The sequence below is a fragment of the Pararge aegeria genome, chromosome 8 (genome assembly GCF_905163445.1).
Source record: "Pararge aegeria chromosome 8, ilParAegt1.1, whole genome shotgun sequence".
NCBI lineage: Eukaryota > Metazoa > Arthropoda > Insecta > Lepidoptera > Nymphalidae > Pararge > Pararge aegeria.
Window position 1 is genome coordinate 4,181,947 of NC_053187.1, and position 15,309 is coordinate 4,197,255.

A 15,309-nucleotide genomic window follows, 5' to 3' on the forward strand; every position below is an offset into this window, starting at 1 on the left:
TTACCGAAATTCTCCGAATACCGAATTCTACAACTCTCTTAATATGGGTATAAAATGAAAGGACTTGACTAGTAGAATAATGTACCTACCTACTATACTGAAAATCGGGGATTTTTGGAATGCTTAATTTATTTAATTGAATTTTTGAATAAACAAAATACCGCGGGAACAGCTTTTTATACTGGGACAAAAAGTAGCCTTTGTTACTCCGTCCTTTATACTAACTCTATTCCAAAAATCAAATTGTTTAGTTGCTTAATATAAGGGCTTAAAGAAAGGACAAACGAACACACACACCTTCGCATTTATATTATTAAGTTGGGATTACGATCGAAACGAAAGTTTTTTTTTTATATTCCATTACAGGTTAGCTCTTAACAGCATAACCTGGTAGTAAGTGATGATGCAGTTAAACGCATACTCTTATTGGCTACTACGCGGCATCGTACCGGAACGTCAAATCGCTTGGCGGCAGTTTTTTCGGTACTAGCCCTAGCTAAAACCTTCCACCAGACCAGACACAATTAAGAGGCTTGAAATTCTAAATTTACTGTTGCCGGGGATCGAACCCTGGGTCCCCCATTCTTAAGTCAAAAGCGCTCACCACTGCGCCAGGGAGGTCGACAAAATGTAAACGTAATGTTTCAGCGAATAAAATTCAGACAGGAAGAAAGAAATGCGGAGAAAACCGCCTAGAATAGAATAGAATAGAATAGAATAGAGTAGAGTAGAGTAGAGAGAAGTATCTCTACGTGATCAAATCAGAAATGAGGAGATCCGTAGAATAACTAGAGTTACCGACATAGCTCAGCGGGTCGCGAAGCTGAAGTGGCAATGGGCGAGGCAACCGGAGAACCGATGGACGTTGGGGTCTTAAGGTGCTGGAATGGCGACCCCGCACCGGTAAACGCAGCGTAAGTCGGCCCCCAACGAGGTGGACAGATGACATCAGGCGAGTAGCTGGGAGCCATTGGAGGCAAGCGGCCCAGGACCGTGCATTGTGGAACTCCCTACAAAAGACCTATGTCCAGCCGTGGACGTCAATTGGTTGAGATGATGATGATGATGATGAGAGTAGAGTGGAGTGGAGTGGAGTTTAGTGGAGTGGACTGGAGTGGAGGGGAGTGGAGGGGAGTGGAGTGGAGTAGAGTAGAGTAGAATAGAATAGAATAAATTTTATTGCTTTAGCTGTGTACATTTTTTTTGGTGTTGTAAGTGGGAATAGTTCCAACAGTTTGCCACTTTCTGGCTTGCAATTTTCTCACATCTTTAGTGTTTATATTACAAACTACTATAACACTGAAAATTTTATACTTTAGACACTAACTAAGAAATGGCACAAAAATATTCTCAAAGCACATAACAAACAAAGCCTCAAAATCTTAATTCATATTTCGTGTTTATCCGGTCAATTTTAGAATAGAATTTCACGGGTAAATTGTAACGGTATAAATCGTCTTTATTCGGTCCCTCGAGGGTGATTCAGATTTATAAACAACTATTATAGGACGACATTGCTTGGGTCCAGAGAAAATTAGTTTATGGTAGACACTTCACTTGACAGGACTATAATTTTGTTGCCACTAGCTGTTGTACAGGATTTGCTAGCTCGCAATCGAAGAGTCGTTTTCGAATATAGAAATACTTGTACGTCTTTGTGAAATGGATCTTCTCTGTATTGTATTAAAGCTCAAATGCCTACAACTTTTTAGCTTGAACTATTGACAGAATGTTTGTACAACAAAAATCAGACAGACAGGACCGTAAAACGAGTTCCATTGCCTAAGACCATTCTACTTTGATTATACAGAGTTTGATATGCGAAAATGCTTATAGGAAAAGCATCAAGGTTTTTTAACGCATAGAAAAAATCTTTTGAACCCACATTTCTACTAGTACCAAGTGGGTAATTTAATCGAATCTTTATATCAATGCGCGCAAAGAATAACAATAATATAGGTACTAAGAAAGGCAATGATAAGTCCGGCCATTCATATAAAGCAAGATAAATTTCTTAGAAAGACCTGACCGTTAATAAAATTCTCGGCTTAAGAGATAACGTTAATAAATTGCAGCAAATTAAAAGATTTATTTGTTTACTTTTTGGCACTGGTTCATAAGTTTCAAAAATAAAAGAACTAATCTAGGTATAATCATCGTCATCAGCATATCAACCAATTACTGTCCCACTACAGGGCACGGGTCTCCTCCAACAAAGAGAAGAGGTTAAGGCCGTAGTCCACCACGCTGGCCCAGTGCGGATTGGTGGATTTCACATACCTTTGATAACATTATGTAGAACTCTCAGGCATGCAGTTTTCCTCACGATGTTTTCCTTCACAGTTGAAGCTAGTGATATTTTAAATTGCTTACAACGCACATAACTTAGAGAAGTTTAAGGTTCGAACTCGGCCCTCGAAAGTGAAGTCGAAGTCCTGCCTACTGGGCTATCACCACTTCGCCAGACATAATATCTTTAGCTATTGGGACGTCTACATCATATTATTTGATCCAATATACGTAATTTACGAAAAAGACAGAATTTACGCGAAAGACATACACTTAACTATGTTTTGGAGTTTCTGGCCTCGTAGATAAAGGCGTGAAATAACTTAAAGATATTAAAGAAACACAAATCTGTTCACTGTTTAGAGTAAGCAATTAATAATGTCCAAATAACCTCGATAGAAGACAGAATTTAAAGAAGAAGAATCCATTAAGAATCCGTAGAAGAATCAAAGTTGTCAATTGGCAATGGGTAGGCCAAATCCATCGGTTCAATAACCAAAACATGTTGCGGTCCTAAGATACCGGAAGAGCAACCCCGCACCAGAAAACAAAACGTTACTAAAACCCCCCTAGGTGGACAGACGACGTGAAAAGTCGCACGGAATAAAAATCGTCACAAAACCATTAAATCAACTCAATCGAATCTGCATTTGTATGTACATTTGGTTAAAGATAAAAAGGTATCCTGGTTCAGACTGATCAAAATTATGCATAATCTGTGGTCGGTATAAGTTGGAGTAGCAATTCAAAATGACAGGAGCCCAGATAAAAAAGGAAGGTCATATAAAATGGCGGGGAAAATAGTGGTACAGAGGAGTACGGACATAAGTGTCAAGGAAAGGTTGAAGAAGTTATCTGTTTGTAGTTAAATAATGTTTGAGTTTATTATTTGCTATGTTGTAATTAGAGATACTAAAACGATTAAACGTTGTAAGAATGGGTTTCATTTATTATGATATAACTTTGTCCAACATCATTACGAAAAAGATGTTTTTTTTTATTCCGCTACAAGTTAGCCCTTGATTGCAATCTCACCTGGTGGTGAGTGATGATGCAGTCTAAGATGGTAGCGGGCTAACCTGTTAGGTATGGTAGTCATACCCCTAACCATCGCATCCTATTCCTAGACACCCGACTAGTGGCACGACTTTGTCAGTAGGGTGGTAACTAGCCGGATAAAAAATGTTAGCAAAGCAGATCAATAAAGTCGGCTACGCCAGTTTTTAGTAAAGATTATCCGAGTTTAAAGAAAGTTTTATAAGTGACTTTCTTTATGAGAAAGAAAAACATCGGAAATATCATAAAGTCGTATCCGCTGGAGTTATTTGAAATATCTTCATAAATAAACCATCTGCGGAATATCAAGTTGGTATTATACAGTTGCGAGTGCACTTTTTCGAACTATCGCAAAACTGGGACAGTATAACTTCAGCTATCCCATTATTTGTAGCATAATACAGACTGCGGTACGAACTGACATCCCACCGTCTCCCAGTCAGTATACCCCATACTGAATGTTTTCACAAGGGTAGGAACAAGAAAGGCAAACATTTAAAAACCGAAAAATACTTTTTCAATACAGGTTATAAGGAATATCTTGGTATGACTTAATGCATTGAAGTGCTGAATGAATGAATACACTGTTATTGTACACCACACACAGAAAATTCACAGCGAGCGTTAAGGTAGAAGAAGGTACAATTTGGCGGCCTTATCGCTATATAGCGATAGCGATTTTTTCCTGGCAACCAAAAGAGTAGAAGAAAATTCTATAGATGCTTGGTAGGTGGTTCAATATGTATATATGTGTGTTGTACCACACACATATATATATATATATATATATATATATATATATATACTAGCTGTTGCCCGCGACTTCGTCAGCGTTTGATTTTGTTTTTGATTTCATGTATTCAATTTAGTTGTAAGTCAAAAAAAAATTAAAAGTATTCTGTATCGCTAAGACTTAAATGAGGGGCTTGGTGCTGTCCGCTGGGGAGTTCTGTCAGACTGTCCTCTATCTCCAAACACAGTTAAGGCAAAATTAAACACATATTATAACCTCTATAGTACAAAAATAATTATTTAAATCGGTTATAATTAGTCGGAGTTATGGTGTAAAATCGTCAAACACTCATCCCCTCTCCCAAAGTAACCGAGCTTAATGTCGGGATAAAAAGTATCCTATATTACTACTAACACTCCCAAAAATGTGTGTACAAAGTTTCATGAGGATCGGTTCGTTATTAGTTTTCGCGTGAAAGCGTAACAAACCAACTTACATTGACATTTATAATATTAGTTGGGATTGGGATATACATATGATATACATACATAAACTTAAAAAAATAACGAATATCCTGGTACATATTAAACAACCAAAAATCTCTATCCCTCAACAGTAAGCGCTGTCGTTTTAAGATGGAAATCCCGGATTCAATTCCTGGCTAGAGCATTTCGGGACTTGTAATTTCTAAATTTTCTCTGAATTGGCATGGAGACTTCACCCGTTGGTTATAGGCACTAAGCAATCTACGTTTGGTACGATGTCGCGTAGAAACCGCTTATAACATCTAGCTAAAATCTTAGTCTGCATCACTTCTAACCACCAGGTGAGACTGCAGGGCTAATTTGTAGTGCATTCCAAAAAAAAAAACAATCTGATTTAAGGAGCTGCGAGGCTCGTACGCCGGTGTCGAACATCTGCAGCGGCGTTGTGTTTGAATTTTTAAAGAAATTGCTTTGGACGGCTGCCAGAACGAAGAACTAGAGCGCATTGAACGCGGAAAGAGATGACTCTGACAGAATTTAAAACATTCTAAGTGTATCAAGTTATAAAAAAATGAATCGTATCCTTAACGTTCAGATAACAGATTGAATATAAATAATAAATATACTACGACAATACACACATCGCCACCTAGCCCCAAAGTAAGCGCAGCTTGTGTTATGGGTACCAAGATGACTGATGAATATTTTTATGAAAAATATACATAAATAAATAGCAATATACATATAAACACCCAGACACTGAAAAACATTCATGCTCATCACACAAACATTTTCCAGTAGTGGGAGTCGAACCCATGGCTTTGTACAGAGAAAGCAGAGTCGCTGTAAACTGCGCCAAACGGCCGTCTTCTAAGGCCTTCGGTTCTAAGTTATGTGCGTTGTAAGCAATACAAATACCCTTGCTTCAACGGTGTACGAAAACATCGTGAGGAAACCTCCATGCCTGAGTTCCCCATAATGTTCTCAAAGGTAAGTGGAGCCCACCAATCAGCACTGAGCCAGCGTGGACTACGGCCTTAACCCCTTTTCATTGTGGAAAGAGACACGTGCCCTGTAGTGGGCCGGTAATGGGTTGATAATGATAAATAATAAATATACTACGACAATACACACATCGCCATCTAGCCCCAAAGTAAGCGTAGCTTGTGTTATGGGTACTAAGATGACTGATGAATATTTTTATGAATTATATATACATAAATACTTAGAAAATACATATAAACACCCAGACACTGAAAAACACTTAATGCTCATCACACAAACATTTTCCAGTTGTGGGAATCGAACCCACGTCATTGGACTCAGAAAGCAGGGTCGCTGCCAACTGCGCCAGTCGGCCGTCAAAAATTGATATTATGATGATGATGATCTAAGTAGAAATCTGGGTTAAAAGAAGAATACAATCAAAAAAACGGAAATCTTATAAAGAAAATTTCAAGTTGAACGACTCGATTTGAAGATTCCTATTCAACCGCATAGTCTTTTATACGATCATTTGAAATTCGATTGCTAAATTAGGTCGGTAGATACTTTCAGACTTTATACAAAAAAAGAGTTTTACATTTTATGTACGCCGCTGATTTCACAATAATAGCAATCATGAAAGACACAATAGTTCTGAAATCTTAGCTACTTGGTTTAAAATTACTCAACCATTGAAATAAATATAAATAAGTCCAACCAATTCAAAAAATAAGAATCACGTCACCACACGTCGTCATACTAATATTTTCGTGATTCTTATTTTTTCAATTGGTAGGATTTATTTATATTTCTTTCAATGGTTCTTTTGTTTTTAGAGTCGACCAATATTTTTTGATATATCTAACACAAATTGCATGTTCTCTACATAGCAATGTAGTTTAATGAGTTAACTTAAATAGTGAAAGTAAAAGGTATTTGCAGTTGTGATCATATTTTACAGGTGGTGGTAATTATGTAATCTAGGTATGTGCCATCTTGCCGTACACGACGTTCGAAGTGAGAGCCGAGAGGGTATAATTTGCATACAATGCAAGAATTAGACTGACTGCAGCACATTGGCACAAACATTGGATCAAATTCTCTTAATACATGCATCCCAAAAACAATATTGGCCCCAACACTCTCGTCCATTAGTAGTAAGCCTATGAAAGTCGGTTTCTTCAAAGAAGCACTGAAAAATTTTTCGAAACGCCCCCATACAACACTTTGTTATTCTACTACAAGTTCACACTCCAGTGTAATTTCACGTGGTGGTAAGTGATGATGCAGTCTAATATGGTATTGGGCTATACTTTTAGGTGTGCGGCAATTATATTAAATACATAACTTTTATCGGTTTCTTCGCGACATTGTTCTGAAACACTAAATCGTTTTGCGGCACGGTCTTTCTTCACGGTCAAAGGACAACATGTTTAAGCATTGGCGCCCGGGGGAAAATAATATCAAAATACTATGCTTACTCATAGTACGTCAGTGCTCATATATAATAAACGGGGATAAAACTCTCCTTTCATATGTTACCGTGGCAGGTGGACTAGAACATTTTATCCTTCGTGAGTTGATACATAATAATCGGTGTTAAAAATGTTGTCTCCTGCCTATGCTAGCCGTGCGGGATCCTCCCAGAAAATACTAACACTCAAAAAGACACACAAACACACGCACTCACACACACGCGAACACGCACACACACACACCAACACATGTATGCATACGATCACATTACAATCTATAGAAACACTAAAAATGGGAAATCCGCAACAATAAATCGTTAGAAATCCATTTTCACACGAGTTCTGTGGCCCTTAGTACGAAATGTTTACGCTGCTAATCGAACGTCGGTTAGGAGCGGCTATGGATACTCAGTAAAGTCAAAGTAAAATAGAATTTATATCCCTTGTTTTAAAATAACAGGATTACAGAATTTGCGACTCTAAACTTTGTCGTCACAGTGCTTCGATATTCGAAAACGACTCTACTTTTGCGAGCGTATAATCTTGCATAAAGGGTCACCATTATCATCAATCCAGTACCGGGCACGCGTCTCATCTCAGAATGAGAAGGGCTTAGGCCTTAGTCCTCAAAGCTTAAAACCAAGCAAAACTCAAAAATTCAAAATTCAAAATTTCTTTATTCGTGCAGGCCTATCACAACCACTTATGAAGCGTTCATACATATATGTTTACATAATTGTAAGGTGATGGTGATAACTTCGTTCGCCAACTTAAACCTAAAGCTACGAAGGTTCCAAACGCGCCCTGGTCTAAGAAGAGCCCACAACAAACTTAGCCGGGTAATTTTTTACTTTGTTATCTCACAGTTTATTTATATTAAGCTATGAAGCTAGAGAAATTCACAACAAGCTTGAGAACGTTACGGAGAACTCTAAGCCATGTATGTTTCCTCATAATATTTTCCTTTACCGTTACAGCAAGTGATATTTGACGGCCGAGTGGCGCAGTGGTCAGCGACCCTGCTTTCTGAGTCCAAGGCCGTGGGTTCAATTCCCACAACTGGAGAGTGTTTGTGTGATGAACATGAATGTTTTTCAGTGTCTGGGTGTTTAACTGTATGTTATAAGTATTTATGTGTATTATATTCATAAAAAAATAATCATCAGCTATCTCAGTACCCATAACACAAGCTACGCTTACTTTGGGGCTAGATGGTGATGTGTGTATTGTCGTAGTATATTTATTTATTTATTATTTATTATTATTTCAATACTCAAATTAAAAACGCACATAACTCCGAAAAGTAAGAGATGCGTGCTAAGGGCGATGTCGACCTATGGTCCGAAGAAAATCTTCGGTAATATATTAAAAGCTCTGTATTATCTTGAAGGCTTGTCGTGTATGTTTTTAAAAAGGAAATACAATAATCCATTATTAACTGAGCTAATTCTGACATCGTGACCTTAAAGTTTATAATAGCAACCGGTTTCCGCAACGTACCATGATATTCGCCAACTACTGATTAACTTTTGCGCGCGACTTCCTACGCATAGATTTAGTTCCCCGAAATAAAAAAGCGCACGAAACTGTCACGCAGCTTTTTAGGTCTCGTTTTAGTTTATGCGTATGCCACTCGGCGGCTCTGTGAATATCTGTATGCAATAAATCAGAGTGGAGAGACATAAGTCGCTACGACAGTACGTGAGTGGTAACTAGCCGCGACCGAATCTTTACACAACCTACAAATCCTTATCTCTCACTAGCTGATCACAATAAACAAACCAAAGTGTCACGTTCATAGAAATGGACACGATGTCACGAAATTAATTGCTTCAAGAATTTATTATTATCATTGTCAGTTTAATTAATGTATCACAGGCTCTCTTTTATTGAAAAGTTTCGACCCACTATGCAAATCAAATCTTTATTAGAACGTTTTATATAAAATTGAATTTATCAGTCGTGAATTTTCACAAATTCTGTCTTACACAAACTTTGATCACGCACACACAAACATACACACACAAGCACAAACATACACACACACACACACACACACACACACACACACACACAAACATACACAGAAACACGCATACTTATTTTGTATATTATAGGTTTTAATTTTTTATTATCATCTAAATTTCTTTATAACATGTCTGTCCTGTTATATATCATTGTATCTCTTGTTTTTTTTGTTTACCTACCTTCATTTTAATGTATTTTGTTAAGTTTATTTTAATTGTAATTGAAGAGCGGAGTCTTCTGACACAGGGGTAGTAATACTAAATACTGTTAAAAGAAGCTCAGCGATATATTTATATCACTTTGTTTCTCGAAATAAACTATTTTTTTTTTAATCAAAAGCGTATTTGTTAATGCAGGTACCTTCTTCAAATTTTTGTTACGATAAAGTTGACAAATTTTTCCTTACACACGTTAGGGGCCTCTGTAGCCCAGCGGCTCTGTATCATTGATACGGCCCAGGTGATTGTACTTTCGAAGCATTATTATATAAATTATTGCACTTAAACCTCTTGTAACACTGGACGTACGGACAAAGTCGCACGATAAGGGTTCCATTTTTACCATTTCTGTACGGAACCCTAAAAATGCCCAGATACAATCATGCACATTGTGTACCTAACCAAACAACCTTCAGCCGTATAACTTAACCGCAAGGTTGCTTAGCTCACCTTTCAGACCATCTCTTTACGCGAACTGAGGTAATGCTTGTCTGTTTCTAGGTACTTACCTATAATAGCAATGGAAATTGCCTCATTGGCCTAGTGGTTAGCATGTCCGACTGCAATTCACCAAGTCCTGGGTTCTATTCCCGGGAACATCCAATGAACAGTATTTGTATCAAGAGGTAAATTATGTTTTTGGGATATTGGCTTTTTTATGAAGTTCTTTTTTATTCGACTACAAGTTGCTAACTAGCCACGGCCAAAGCCACCCACCAGACCAGAACGGAAAAATCAGTAATTATAAATTCCCAAATTGCCCTGCCCCGCCGGGAATCGAACATGGGGCCAGTGCGGATTGGTGGACTCCACATTCCTTTGTGAACATTATGTAAAACTCTTAGAAAGCAGGTTTTCTCACGATTATTTTCCTTCACCGTCGAAGCAAGTGATATTTTTAATTACTTAAAAAAACTCACATAACTTACAAAACATAGAGGTGCGTGCTGGGATTCCAACTCGGCCCCACGAATGTAAAGCCGAGCTCCTACCCACTGCACTATCACAGCTTCGAACTGTTGGTACTTGAACTTAATTATATTTTTACCTCTCAATAGTTTCTATAACACTAAGAACGGATACAAACGCTCTACATCATACACGTATGTAAATTCAAAATGATTATGTAAATTGATATGAATACAATTACAAACAATTACATAAACACTTTCATATTTACACGCAATAATTGATTCCTGTTCACTTTGATTAAAATAAATAGGCAGGAACCCTTCTCGCCCTGTAGTAAGTAGTTTGAATTAGTTTGAATTTGAGTTTAGAATCCTAGAATATTTAAATTCAATTAGTGATATTCCGATAGCGATAGATGGAGTCACTGGTACTTTGTCTCGCGCTATCGATGTGTTATCCTAATATCGTAATATAGTCCTGAGAACTCGGCGTCAGTTCAAAAGCAGATCATCTACAGTTCGGTTGCGGGGTACAACAAGGGTACAACGGGGTAGGTAGTAGGTGCCTAGATATACATAATCTAGTTGAAAATGACTGATTTTTGCATATGCTTATCTTGGTTATCTGATTTCTGCTGAAAATATTATATTAATTATTATATAGTTAAAATCACTCTAGGACTCACGGACTGCATTCGTATTTAACCCCAGCTAAAAATTGCAGTTTGGATGCAGTTTTTGTGCAGTTCGCATAACTGCATTAAAACTGCAAATCGATTGCGTAGTCTCCTAGCAGTAGATGTGCAGTTCTGTCAACTGTACGTTGACTGCACGCTAACTGAATGGTTTTTATGCAGTCTTGATGAAGGTTCTTAATTCCACTGCATTAGTAAGGACGTTAATCACGAACTGCATGGCTTTTACACTAACAAATAGACTTTCGTAAGTTATATTGCCAAAGTACCTATAAGCGGCATACGGCTGTTTGCACACAAATTCTACACTACTAAGCATGTTGAGTCGAATCAAATGTAAGTATTTCAGAAGTGTTAAAACCCGATTTACCGGTATTTACAGTAGTAGGGTCAAAAGGTTACGATAAAAGCTTGTCTAAATATAGTGATTACTTACGCGTTTGATTTCTGGTTTCCTTTCCAACTGAATCCTTGAAAAATCTCCGCAAATATAACCTGAAAAAAATTACAATAATTATTCAAGGATTGCCAAGTCAGACGGAAAATTACAGCACGTAGGTAACAGAGCGTGTAAATAAAGTAACACTAGGTATTAACGTATTAACAAGTTCCAACGATTTCATTATGCCGATAATTTTATTGCCCTGCCTCAATTTTAATAATAGTAACAATTATTATGTCTTAATTGTTGGCAGATAAAGAGTTTATTTCTTAAACTTAGGAAATTTAATTAAGTTAAGTTTTACGTCTTTAGTTGCCTGCAAGAGCAACTCAAGTCTACCGTCTACCTAACTTGTACTATGAGCTGTTTTTGTTTATCTGTGGTAAAAAACTCAAAAGAAAAAGTATCAACAGCGCTGACGTAAATTTCGTCAGTGGTCAAAAGTTTTGGACTTTATCCTTTTTATAGGAGATACGGGAATTACAAATCTTATTTAATTAACTCCTTTTTCTAAGAAAATTATGATACCAAACTGCTCTAGCTAAATTAAAACTATAGCAATTTAAATAAGGTGATAACTACGTATAAATAATAAACCTTACTTAAATTTCATTATTGATTTAAATTTTTTTTTCAATACCCTTGCCGAATTCTAAATAGATCACTGTATTTTATTTCCCGTAAATCTATGTAAAGTCAGATATTACTGTAATCATAAAACGCAAAGAAAAAATAAACTTTTCTCGATTTCAAAAATCTGCACATTTTTTAGAACGACCATGACCAAATTCTAATCATCGTAATTATCATAGTCCTGGGGCTCTGTTGGCGGGCATTAACGTATTTTATTATCACTTTATAACAGCGATATTAACCGATGATTATCGTGTTCTCCGATGTATATAACCTAACCTATGATATAAAATAGAGGTACCTCTTAACTGTAATTCCATGCGAAAACTACCAAACTATTTTTGGCCTGACCTGGAAAATCTACCAATTAATCAGGATCTCTTGATCCGAATTCATGCATGCTAACGACCAAACAAACAACGCAATTAATGGTTGTAAACAAATCCTAAACTGGCAGGTCTAATTCAAAATTAACACAATATTTTTTAAAAGTAGGCCCCCGGCCCACTTTTAAAAGGTAATTAATCTTTTTAATTATTCCGGCAGATTTAAATGACACCGATGCATCATGCACGCCTCAGATAAAAAAATCAAAATGCCGACATCTTGCGATCATTAGCGTTCGAAGTTCAAATAGCTGGAAAAAAACAAAATCTGAACGGAACGGTACCAAGAACAGAAACAAGTCCTTTGCCCGGTTTTTGCGTGGCAGCTGCTTTTAAAAACAAGTTTGGCGATCTGGAAAGGCGATTGACGCCGCTGACATAATCTGGCCTTCGCTGCAGCGATGAACAATAAACGTAGCAAGGATTTTTAACGATTATTATAGACCTTTCAATTTGGTGTATTAATTAATTTTATATATTTTTTAATATGTAGAGAATTGAGATTGCGCCATGCTTCGCCGACTTTACCTGAATTTAAAAAATAAATATTCGTAACTGTATTAAGAAAGTGCGGCAATTTTTCGGGAACGCTTGACAAGATCTCATATTTTTTACAGATTCCTTTTGGACTGTCAATAATAAACATACTATGGGAATTTATTCACTTTTAGCTGGCAAAGTCAACATAAATCAGGTACGTTAATCTTGAAACGTCTCGGATGATAAAGGTAAAGATTCCAACTACTTCAGAGCGTGATTCGATTTCAGAACGTTGCAAATTCAAATGCGACTATAATTATACGTGGCAGAATTGTACACTTTTCCATCCGTAATTTTTGTTGCCTAAATAAAATTAAACATCCGTAAACAAAACAATCAGTCCCTAAGCAACTACAAAGTCTTTTTTATATCTTTGTAATTTTTTCTGTCGAATAAACTTCGTGTACCTACAACGGATGACCATTTCAGATAATATATGGTCGGATATTTTTTTCCGCTATGGAAACCTTCAGACATTGAATAATATAAGTTACTGTTTTGGAAAGCTCAGCCACAGAGTTAAGAACGTACAGAATTATTGAATGCAAATTTAAAAATATAATATTTTTTTTAAATAAATTAAATAATATTTATTTTATTATTTATATTTTTTTTATAATATTTGAATTATTAAATTATTCAGCCGTTATTGTATGCCGTGCATTGTGTCCCAAAACAGTGAAAACAACGCGCACACCGTCGGAATGTGTCAAGCTACAAACTTTTCCCATTTTATATTAAACGTCAGAGGTAAAATAATTACTGTCAATTTCTAAATTAATGAGGTGACTAACCGCCCGTTCGAGTAACACTACTAAAGTGGAGTGGTTTTTGATGCTTCAATATTAGTCGTGTACACGGTTTCTGTATGATCTTAATTCTGTGTGCTCAGCATGCAAGTGGATACAAGTCAACGGGATGGGCTGTGCGATTTCGACCTTCCGGTATCTCGAGGTCTTATAGGTTTAATGATCACAAATCAGCGTAGGTATCAGGTATAGGTAGGTATTAAATAAAATAAAGAAAAAAAGAGTCCCCTCGACATATCGCGGACTATATTCGATTCGTGACTAAAAAGCGAGTCAATGAGGTGAGGTATTACTAATTGGTGCATGTAGTGCACTTTTGTGCTTCGCTGCAATGGGGTTTCCCACATTTTTTTTACATAAGGCTTTTGGAGTTTCATCAAAAACAATTTTATTTTTTGTACTTTTTTGACATACTCTGTTGCCCGCGACTTCGTCTGCGTTTGATTTTGTTTTTTCATGAGGACTTAAATTTAGCAGTTCTAAAAAAAATTAAAGTATTCAGTATCGCTAAGGCTAAAATGAGGGGTTTGCTGCCGTCCGCTGAGGAGTTCTTGTTTCTATCTCCAACCACAGTTTGGGCAAAATTAAACACATATTATAACCTCTATAGTATAAAAAATATTATTTAAAACGGTTATAATTTGTCAAGCACTTTTATCCCCTCTCCCAAAGGAACCGAGCTTAATGTCGGGATAAAAAGTATCCTATATTACTTCTAACACTTACAAGAATATGTGTACAAACTTTCATGAGGATCGGTTTAGTAGTATTTGTGTGAAAGCGTAACAAACAAACTTACATTGACATTTATAATATTAGTAGGGATAGGGATAGGGATAGGGATTACATAAGTGTTTTTTGCTGGACGTTTTTTTTACTGGCGTAAAAGCTTTATGGCTACTTCTGTCCACTTGTGCAGGACCGAGGTAGTTATGTGGAACTCGTTTACCCAAACTTAAACCACCACGGCAGTAGACGTCCGGGGAACCCGCTGTATACTTCCCAGACGTCTAGAAGCGGATGTGCGTCTAGAGCTTCTTCACGCGACCGCTCCGCGGCCTCCTTCTACGAGATAACTTATTCGCAGAAGTCAACCACGGCTTCCCAAGACCTCTCGCTGCTCAGCATGGCAAATACAACGCCGACCTTTGCGAGAAACGCGACCTTCCTGGCGCAACGTTGAGCGCTGAGAATTTAAGTGGGAAAACCCGGGTTCAATTCCTGGCAATTTGAGAATTTATAATTACTAAATTTTCTCCGGTCTGGTCTGGTGGGAGGCTTCCGGCTTGGCTAGTTACCACTCTACTCCATACTCCCTACCAGGCTAGCCCGCCCCCCCATCTTAGACCATCATAACTTTTCCCCAGGTGAGATTGCAGCTTGTAGCAAAATAAAATATTTATATTTTTAGGTGTGGCAACCCCGCGCCGAAAGCGTTCATCGACCCGTCACAATTTCCCTGACCAATTTCAGCCACGGTAGCCAATCTCCAGGGAGATTTTTCAGCTACCCGGTATAAGTAGTGCGCTTAGTTTGTGCGCAAACAAAGGTGTCATCTATATTACCTCACTCTCATAGTCCAAAGTGACGGCCGATTCGACACGACCGGAAATAGATCAGGCGCA

General features: G+C 37.3%; 1 protein-coding gene across 1 annotated transcript in view; it reads right to left on the minus strand.

Annotated features, from left to right (window-relative positions):
• The window catches only part of LOC120625666, a 91,598-nt gene that overhangs the window by 46,712 nt on the left and 29,577 nt on the right, over positions 1-15,309 (minus strand). Inside the window, exon 2 of the mRNA XM_039892785.1 lies at positions 11,311-11,369. The gene's annotated coding sequence lies outside the window, so the exon portion shown is untranslated. The remainder of the gene's footprint in view (positions 1-11,310; positions 11,370-15,309) is intronic.